We start from the raw sequence: 9,486 nt of genomic DNA on the forward strand, positions 1-9,486 counted from the left end.
GCCCAGACAGCAAACAGGCATGGTGTTTGGGCATGCTAGGAGTTGTAGTTTTGCAAGATCTGGAGGGATACAGTTTAGGTACCACTGTATAGTGGTCTCAAACTGTAGCCCTCCAGCTGTTGCAAAACTACATATTCCAGCATGCTCAAACAGCTGTGTGGGAATGCTGGGAGTTGTAGTTTTGCAACATCTGAAGGGCTACAAGTTAGAGACCACTGTATAGTGGTCTCAGACTGTAGCTCTCCAGATGTTGCTAGGCAACTTACCGGCTTCCATAGGATCCAAAAAGAGAATGAGGGAATAAAAGAAAAGAGGACAGCGCCTCGTGTGATACCGTAAATCAAGTGAACCCAAGTGGATCCCCCAACAGGGTGTGCTCTCACCTGGTGACCCTCTTGAGGGTTAAGCGTGTCTCCCCTTTTGAGGGGTATTTGTTGGTGTCCGTGCTGCAGCCGAAGGTGCCTAGACCGGTGTCCTGTGCAGGAACCCGTGAGGTGCTTGGATGAGGACACGCCCTCTGACCTGGAATATCTTCTTTGGCGCACATTTGCTGTCTATTTAATGTCCATTTTTATTTTTCCTATATACATCTGCAATCTGAAGAAGGGATATGCTGATCCCGAAACGCGTCATTGCCTGCATGCTTTTTAAAATAGTTTTATTATCACATTTAAATAAACTATTTTAATGTAACCTACGTCTTCCCTGAACCATCTTTGGACCGAGCAGTGCCGGATGCAAGGGCCTTCTTTTTCTCCTTCCTCATCCATAGGATCCAGGGAGCCATCCTCTTCTGCCGCACGACATCGCGACCGCCGATCACCGTCGCCCGCTGCCTCCGGATGGGTAAGTGGATCTTTGGCGCCCAGTCCTCTTCGGTTTCCCCGTTCTGCCCTGCCTATTTTGGGTGGGCAGGACGGGGAAAACGAAAGTTAACCCCCCACCCCCGATCTGGTATTGGTCGTCGCTTCTGATGACCAATGGCAGGGATAGGAGGGGTGCAACCCCTGTCACCTCACTCCTATCCCTTCAGGGAGATCGTAGGTGTCTTAGACAACCGCAATCCCCCTTATATTCCAGGTCACCGTAGACCCGTAATGACCAAGAATTGGCGCAAATCTGATGACCCCTCTGAGCATTTGCGCGGGGTGCCTGCTGATCGATATTAGCAGTTACCCCGATCCCCGCGCGGCACAATTCCCAAGTACCAGGACGCAAGGGCGTATGCATACGCCCTTCGTCCCCAACAGGTTAATTTAAAGGAGTAAAGTGTTCCCTACTATTTTAATGTAGCAAAGGCAAGTTCGCCCCGCTACGTTAATGTAGTGAAGGCGATTGCGCTCCGCTATGTTAATGTAGCAGAGGAAAGTTGCCCTGCTACATTTATTTAGTAGGGGCAATTTTGCCCTCCTACACTATAGTGGTGGTGGCACTTGCGCTCTGCTATGTTATTGTACTGGAGGAAATTATGCTCTTCTATGTCAAATTTAACTCAGGCAAGTGCCTCTGATAATTTCTAATTTTACAATGCAAATATATAGACCTGGCACAGACTGCACACCTTGGAGATCTCTCAGGAGCAACATTTGCCACTTAAGCAATGGAATGTGAACAATGTGAACCCAGCCTTACATTAGGACCGGTGACGTCCCTTGAAAACTCTAGCTAACAGGTGATTCAGATCTGTAAACTTCGCTATTTTCCTTACTTTTAACAATTGACTGTTCCAAACCTCCCAATTTTTTTTGGGGGGGGGGGGGGGGGGGTCATTGCCCCCTGTAGGCAGATCCCCTCCTAGATAGCTGCTCCCCTGTAAATAGTTGTGCATAGTTTGTAGATAGTTGCCCCCTATTCCCTGTAGGTATCAGCACCCTATAAATAGTTGCCCATCTATCCCTCTGTAGGTAGTTGCCCACCTCTAGATTAATTAAAAAAAAAATAAAAAATAAACACATACACACACACAAAATTATGATCCTTACCAATTTTGCCCCAATTTCGCAAAATTGCAGAAAAAAAAATACAAAAACAACTTGTTACACTATCATGTTATATTATCTGATGTGTTTGTGATTTAAGTGACATTTGTTATCATTCAAAATTTTTATTGCTGGAAGCCAGTTGGCTGCAGTGCCCATCTTTCCCTCTGTAGGTAGCTGCCCACCTCTAGATTAATAAAAAAAAAAAAAAAAAAACACATACACACACACAAAGTTATGATCCTTACCAATTTTGCCCCAATTTCGCAAAATTGCAGAAAAGATTATACACAAACAACTTGTTACACTATCATGTTATATTATATGATGTGTTTGTGATTCATGTGACATTTGTTATCATTCAAAATTTGTATTGGCTGCAGGGAAGAGGTCATGTGACTGCTGCATGCATCCTGATTGGTCAGTTGGATCCTTGTAACGGTTGTTGTTGACACGAACCAACTGCCATGATGTCTGGAGCTGTAACCTCTATGGCAGCATTTTGTGGTTTCCAAGGAGCGATTTTCATTGGATTTTCAGTGGATTTTTCCTCCCACGGGCGCCTGATGGACGGCACAGATCTCCTGCACTACCCAGATCATCTATTAGTAGGTTCTACTTCTTCCACATTACACACAGGACTGGTATTGTTATGGGGCCATGTATAAGACCAATGGGGGACATTTATTAAAACCTGTCCAAAGGAAAAGTTGCTGAGTTTCCCATAGCAACCAATCAGATCGCTTCTTTCATTTTTGAAAAGGCTTCTAAAAAATGAAAGAAGCAATCTGATTGGTTGCTATGGGCAACTCAGCAACTTTTCCTCTGGACAGGTTTTGCTAAATATCCCTCAGTATGTGGACAAAATACATTGGTAACGGCGGCAGCGATCATTTTAACGAATAAAGTGTACCTCTACCAGTAAACGTGGGCTCTCATAATGGTCTTTGGGGGAGATTTCTAAAAACCTGTCCAGTGGAAAAGTTGCTGAGTTGCCCATAGCAACCAATCAGATCGCTTCTTTCCTTTTTTGAAAAGGCCTCTGAAAAATGAAAGAAGTGATCTGATTGGTTGCTATGAGCAACTTAGCAACTTTTCCTCTGGACAGGTTTTGATAAATCTCCCCCTTTATCCCCAAGATGACCACATTTCCTAGTAGTGGTTCATTAGGGAGCTCTATCATATATTGGCCACCATGTTTGGTGACATTTGTAATAGTTTCCTGATATATTCAGATGTATTCTTTATATTTGTCCATATATTTGTTTTTAGTTTACATATTTAAGAACGTTTTTGAGTATTATCTTCCTTTTTTTTTTTTTTGCATTAAAGTTGAGTATTATCATTTTACGTAGAAATCTATACATCCCAGGTAGATAACTGGATTTCCTCTATAACTTGACAGTAAGATAAGTCTTCTAAGTGTATTTTCACCCACAAATAAAATAAATTGGGTCAGATGGATGAAAATTATCCTTGTTGCTCGTAGCAACCAATTCCAGCTTTTTATTTTAATTTTTGAAGAGCTGAAGATGAAAGCTGCGTACTGATTCAGTTGCTATGGGCAACAAGAAGAGTTTTCAGCCATCTGCCCCAGTTAATTTATTTGTAGGTTAAAAATACAAACCAAACCACAAATCCTCGCTGCTACATTGGGATCTCAAAAAATGAAAGCCACGCTCTGATTGGTTGCTATGGGCAACAGATACAGTTTTATAAATCTCCCCGTTATATTCATCCTTTGCCTTTTGTGCCCTTTACAGAGCATCTGCATTGGACACAGAAGATGGAGCGCCCTCCGCTTTAGAACCATGATGGCTCCTTGATGTTGGCATCAGCACTGGTGGTGCAGTATCATCTATACACTTGTGGTGGCCCGGTACAGAAGGTGCCGTTCTGTACCCCTGCCAGTCCTATCGGGCAGACTCAATGTCCCCAGGCCCCACACTCCTCAGAACTCTCTCTACCATATTAAGTTATGTATGGGTTAATGCAATGTTATGTAATGTATTAATATGTTATTGTGCCTTTAAAACACTGTTGCTAAGGACTATGTTACCAAGGAAGGTGTAAGGTAAACTTGTGACTTATTTAGCGAATGGGATCTCTCCAAATTGCTCCCTAATATACCAGGGAGGAGCTAGAGTTCTAGGGAGTACATGCTGAGGTACAGCTTGTATAAGGACCTAAGAAGTTTGCCTGGTGTTCCTGGTGAGGGAGGACCAAGGCCTAGTTACGCAGCCCCGCATCTACTTCAAGTTAACCCCTGCAGGTGAAAGTCAAAGCCTGGCAGAAAGCACAAATACAGGGGAAAAGTATAGTCAAGATAGTCAAGTGTCATTTCCCAAAGTCAGCGTGGGTTGCATCAGTCAATCCAAGTCCACTACAACTCCCAGCAAGCCAATAAGCTTCCTAAAGTTCATCGTGCATCTCCTTGGGCCTAATCTGAGCTGTAAAGACTTTAGCACCTTGTCTGCCTCAGTAAAAAGCCGCTGTTCAAGAGCAGTGAGGGTCCTGGACACAAGAGCTTACAATCTATAACAGAATATATATTAAATGTATTTTATTTACATACAAATGTGCTTGAATTATGCAATGGTCCAGTCGTGTTTTATATAAATGGAGTGAGGGGGATAGAGTTGTTTTTAACATGTACTCTATGGAACTGAACTTATCAGATCAGTTGTTTTTACTTAGGATATAATATATTCCGCTGGTGGGCTCTAGACACCCCAATCCAACACTGTGTGTCCTTAAAGGGGTACTCCAGGGAACTTATCGGATAGCTATCCTCTATTCACAGAATAGGGGATAAGTGTCTGATCACGGGGGTGGGGGAAAGGGTCAGCCTGCTGGGACCCTTGCAATCTCCTGTAGGGGGTCCTGGCTACTTAACCGTCCTCGGCATGCTCTGGCCCCTACCTTCCTGGACGAGCTCAAGTGATGGCCCGATCAGCCAATCAACAGTTGAGGCAGGACATTGCTGCAGTCGGTGATTGGCTGAACAGGCCATCATGTGCCCTGGGTCAAGAACAGTGGGGCCAGAGGACGCCAAGCATGAGTAAGTAGCCCAGTACAGGAGATTGCGGAGGGACCCAGTGATCAGACTCCCGTGATCAGACACGTATGCCCTATTGTGGAATATGTTCTGGGGGGCCTTCCTAAGTCAAAAAAACTAACTTGCAAAAGGGAAGGGATATAGAATGTCATTTCAGCTAATTATGAATGGTATTCGCATCTATTATGTCCTAGTTTTACACAAACTACAAAACTTGTCTAGAGGAGGAATGGTGCAGTTACCTCTAGCAGCCAATCAGATTGCTTCTTTAATTTTTAAATAAGCTGCAAAAAATTTTTAATAGGCAATCTGATTGGTTGCTATGGGCAACTGCACTATTTCTTCTCTACACCAGGAAGATCGGAGCTGAGGCCCAATACATCACACTGCCGCTCAGCCTAACACTGTCCAAGTCGGACATCGCTACTGTTGGCAATTAGCTGCAGTGTAACAAATCAACCACATTGAAGGTGGGAGCAGGATACTGAAGGCACCTAGTGAGCGGAGGGAGGTAAGTTCAGTTTGCTTTTTAAAATGCTGCTGTGGTAACATTTACTGCAAGATGGCCAAGTTTACTGCAAGACTGGTTGCGCTCTGCTACAGTAATATAGCAGAGGCATTTGCACTCTCCTACGTTAATCCTATACAATGGGACCCAGGAAAATTGCTGCCCTTTTGGTGTCCTGGTACAGGACCTTTTCCTGTCCCTGTCTTAAGTCCCCTTCGTTAGAGTACCTCCATTCCACAGGGCTCTTCTGCAGGGTTTACCCTTTGCTCGCCTCGCATAATGTATTAGAGATGTAATGTATATTGGTCAATATGTATACAAGTATGTACAAAGTTGTATAGTATAATGTATAGGACCTTCCGGGGTCATGTGGTATTGTCATATGATGTACCCAGAGTTCTCTGGGTTCAGGACCTCCAGGCTTGGCAACCAATGGGATTAGTCCCGCCCCCTCATATATAATGGGCTGTAGTCTGTAAATTTGCTCTCTTGTTCCTGCACTCTCTTATTTCCCGGATCCAAAGCAAGCACAATCAGCATTTCTCAATTCATCTCAACTAGGCCAAAGCCTAAAGAACCAGCAGCCACTAAAACTGTGAGTTATAAAGCTCTTTCTCTTGAGAAAGGAATCATCCGAAACACGTGTCGAGGTTGCAGGATCATCACTGGGAAGCCGTCAGCATGTCACAATTAGGTACAGTTTTTTATTTGAGATATTGTTCTCCTATGTGCTGACTAAACTAATACTGTAAGACTGTATATTGGTAATACCGTGATTTCTGTAGATATCCCAGTGATATCCTGCTTAGCTTTTTGTGTGTTTTTTTTTTTAAGGGTGGGTCATTTTATGGGTGTTTTTTCTACCTGTTTTGTATACATTAATAAAGATGAAACTTTGATTATATCTTCGGGCTAATTTTGTAGGTTTTTATTTGTAAAGACTGTCAGCACAAGAATTTAAGTAAAAGTTTCAGTTATCTCATAAATCCTGCTGTGGACATTCCATTTTTTCCTTGACGTTTTTGGGCCGGTTGGCGGCCGGGCCTTCTATACCAAGCAAACCTCACCCTGGCGTCACGACAAACCAAGAGTTAACACCACCAGACCCTGTAACACCATTGCAACATGCCAGACACCACACCCTGAATACATTTTTGACCCCTTTGCGACCCATGACTGACCTAGTCCGTCATGGTGCCGCTCATGGTGTATGAAGCGAGCTCCTAACTTGAGCCTGCTCCATATGCGGTGGCCCCCAGCTGATTCCTGAAGGCTGCTGTTAATAGCTGGCATGCAGCGAGCGTGTCACAATCCCTTCCTGAAGCGGAGGATGCCACGCCCCCTCCATATAGTTCTATGGGAGAACCGAAGATTGACGAATGGTTCTCCCATAGAACTATATGGAGGGGGCGTGGTGGCCTCCTCTTCGGGCAGGGGTGGTGACGCGCTCCTGTGCTAGCGCACTGGGGCTCCAGTGCTCGGACCCCCCCTCGATCTAAAACTAAAACTTATTCCCTATTCTTCCTATAGGCAATACGTTGTGAGCATGAGGCTTGTCCTTTAATGTTAGGGAGTCATGTGTGCCCTACTGCGTTAATGTAGCAAAGAGGATTGCACTCTGCTACGGTAATGTAGAGGAAGTGAGTGCGCCTTCTACGTTAATGTAGCAGAGGCGATTGCACTCTGCTTTGTAAAAGTTGTACTCCAGTGAAAAACTTTTTTTTTTTTTTTAAATGAACTGGTGCCATAATGTTAAACAGATTTGTAAATTACTTCTATTAAAAAATCTTAATCCTTTCAGTAGTTTTTTAGCAGCTGTTTGCTACAGAGGAATATCTTTATTTTTTGAATTTTTTTGTGTTGTCCACAGTGCTCTCTGCTGACACCTGATGCCAGTATCAGGAACTGTCCAGAGCAGAAGAAAATCCTCATAGCAAACCTATGCTGCTCTGGACAGTTCCTGACAGAGGTGTCAGCAGAGAGCACTGTGGACAACATAAAAGATATTCAAAAAGTAAAGAATTTCCTCATTTTGGGGCCTCTTGCTGCATATGGGCCTGTGTCAGACAGTACTGGAGCGGGGACATCCTATACAAGACCCCGCTTTACAGTATGGTCATGACACGGAGGCGGTTCGAGGTGATTCGGAAATGCCTGCATTATGCAGATAATGCGGCATGTCCACCCCAAAGTGATCCCACCTATGACCGGCTTTACAAAGTGAGGCCGCTCATCGATCAATTTAGGGCCAAATTTTTGTAGGCCTACGTACCCCTCGGGGAGCTCTCGGTCGATGAGTCTCTTATCAGTTTTAAGGGGAGATTCATCTTCCGCCAGTATATTCCCTTGAAGCGGGTGTGGTATGGCGGGAAGCTCTTTAAACTATTATTTTCTCTGAGTCATGGGTCACTGAGTCACTATCATTGGGGACTTTTTATGTTTCCTCAAATGCGCAGCGCTCTCTCTCCACCTGAGCGGGGTGCGCATTTGAGGCAACAGGTTAGGGACAGCCACACACATCACATTCCCAGAATGATGATTCAGAGCAGAGGGTTTGGGGTGGGCATATTTTTTAGTTTTGGCTATGCTCTGGGTCATCATTCTGGGAACATAATCTATTTTATAATTTTATGTCCCACTGTACCCCATTTTAGTTATTCTGTGTACCACAGTTATTTACCCCATGTAATGCCCCTTGAGGGGGGGGGGGGAGGGGGGTCCCACTGTTCTAGCTCCATAGGAGAAAGCCAAAGCTCAAGGACCCTGACTGATCTTCGGCACCTCTGAGACCGGTGTGCAAGCTGTTTACGCCCAGACATGAGGTATGTCCTTATTCCAAAGAAATGTATTTACACATTTTCAATGACATTTTCTCCTTTTACCACTTATGAAAATGAAAAATTTAGGGTAACCCCAGCATTTTAGTGTAAAAAAATCAAATTTTTCATTGTCACATCTATTTATCAAACACCTGTGGGGCGTTAAGACTCACTGTACCCCTTGTTATGTTCCTTGAGGGGTGTAGTTTCCAAAATAGTATGTGTTTTTTTTTTTTTTTGCTGTCCTGGCACCATAGGGGCTTCCTAAATACGACATGCCCCCCCCCCCCCCCATTTCAGCAACATTTGCAAATGTGACTCCTTCTCTTCTGAGCTGTCACGATTCGGCTAGCTGGTTGTGGATACTGACAGACCGTTAATGCTGGGAGTTGTACTTTTGCAACAGCTGGAGGCACACTGGTTGGAAAACCTTCAGTTAAGTTCTGTTATCTAACTCAGTATTTTCCAACCAGTGTGCCTCCAGCTGTTGCAAAACTACAACTCCCAGCATTTACTGATCGCCGAAGGGCATGCTGGGAGATGTAGTTATTCAACAGCTGGAGTTACGCAACTACAACGCCCAGCATGCCGAGACAGCTGTTTGCTATTTGGGCATGCTGGGATTTGCAGTTTTGCAACATCTGGAGGGCTACAGTTTATAGACCACGGCACAGTCATCTCAAAACTGTGACCCTCTAGATGTTGCAAAACTACAAATCCCAGCATGCCCAGACAGCAAACAGGCATGGTGTTTGGGCATGCTAGGAGTTGGAGTTTTGCAAGATCTGGAGGGATACAGTTTAGAGACCACTGTTTAGTGGTCTCAAACTGTAGCCCTCCAGCTGTTTGAAAACTACATATTCCAGCATGCTCAAACAGCTGTGTGGGCATGCTGGGAGTTGTAGTTTTGCAACATCTGGAGGGCTACAAGTTAGAGACCACTGTATAGTGGTCTCAGACTATAGCTCTCCAGATGTTGCTAGGCAACTTACCGCCTTCCATAGGATCCAAAAAGAGAATGAGGGAATAAAAGAAAAGAGGACAGCGCCTCGTGTGATACCGTAAATCAAGTGAACCCAAGTGGATCCCCCAACAGGGTGTGCTCTCACCTGGTTGACCCTC

At 44.5% G+C, this 9,486-nt stretch overlaps 1 long non-coding RNA gene across 1 annotated transcript; it reads left to right on the plus strand.

The window, feature by feature from the left end:
- Positions 1 to 1,556: 1,556 nt before the first annotated feature.
- On the plus strand, positions 1,557 to 6,877 carry LOC130290816 (uncharacterized). The gene is made up of 3 exons (XR_008847707.1): positions 1,557 to 1,672; positions 2,363 to 2,587; positions 3,743 to 6,877. It is a non-coding gene; the product is annotated as an uncharacterized LOC130290816 (long non-coding RNA).
- Positions 6,878 to 9,486: the final 2,609 nt, after the last annotated feature.

Source organism: Hyla sarda, chromosome 9 (assembly GCF_029499605.1).
Source record: "Hyla sarda isolate aHylSar1 chromosome 9, aHylSar1.hap1, whole genome shotgun sequence".
Lineage (NCBI taxonomy): Eukaryota > Metazoa > Chordata > Amphibia > Anura > Hylidae > Hyla > Hyla sarda.